This window comes from Myotis davidii, unplaced genomic scaffold, assembly GCF_000327345.1.
Source record: "Myotis davidii unplaced genomic scaffold, ASM32734v1 scaffold134, whole genome shotgun sequence".
NCBI classification, from domain to species: Eukaryota; Metazoa; Chordata; class Mammalia; order Chiroptera; family Vespertilionidae; genus Myotis; species Myotis davidii.
In genome coordinates, this window is record NW_006288853.1 from 5,666,390 (window position 1) to 5,667,281 (window position 892).

Consider the following 892-nt stretch of genomic DNA (forward strand, 5'->3'; position numbering starts at 1 on the left):
AACTATATATAGGTGCAATAAACTATATATGTGTGTGTATGTGTGTGTGTGTGTGTGTGTATATATATGTATATATTTAAAGGGGCCTATACTGTAAGCAAACAGATGTAGAGAAGGGGTCACATTTTAGGAGTATTCACTCTAGGATTTAGTCCCTGACTGAACATGGTGAAGTGAGGAACTAAGTATGATTTTGAATGACTACCTAACTTGGATAACTAGGTAGATAGCAAAGCCATTAAGCAAGATGAGAAAACACTGGATAAAAATGATTTCCTAGAAAAAAGAGTTGGTTTTGCATATGCTGCACTAACGTGACAGTGTTCTTGCCAATAAATACATGTATTTCAGTGAACAGGAATTCAATAAAATTAACAGTAAAAAAGACATTTGACAGCCAATTGAGAGCCAGACCTATGGTCTCACAAGGTGCCATGCTCCTGATCTGAAACAAGGCCTCAGACAAGTCACTGTTTAAGGAGAGCCTGGTCACCTATCCATGATTCACTTGTGTAAAGCTAAAGAAGTCATAGGGCAAAGAGCCATATTTGGCTAGAGGTCAGATCTCAACAACCAACAACACAGGGAAGACAATGAAAAATCTCCAAATGCTTCCAAGTGGCAAATAATGGTTATAAAGCCCAATTATTTCTCTTTATAAGCCAGGCAGAGCTACTCTTACACTACCAAAACAACCTTATAAAACAAGGCAGCCTACTAATCACACCATCAATAGTGAGAAATACAGAGTAACAACTAAAGATGCCTGAATCTGTTTAGTATAGGTACCTAGATACATTATGGCATAGAAAAGTAAAGCTTAAAAGAATAGCCCCACGTTTAATAATGTTGCTTAGTTCCTAAGGTAATGACTATTAGAATGTTTTCATCA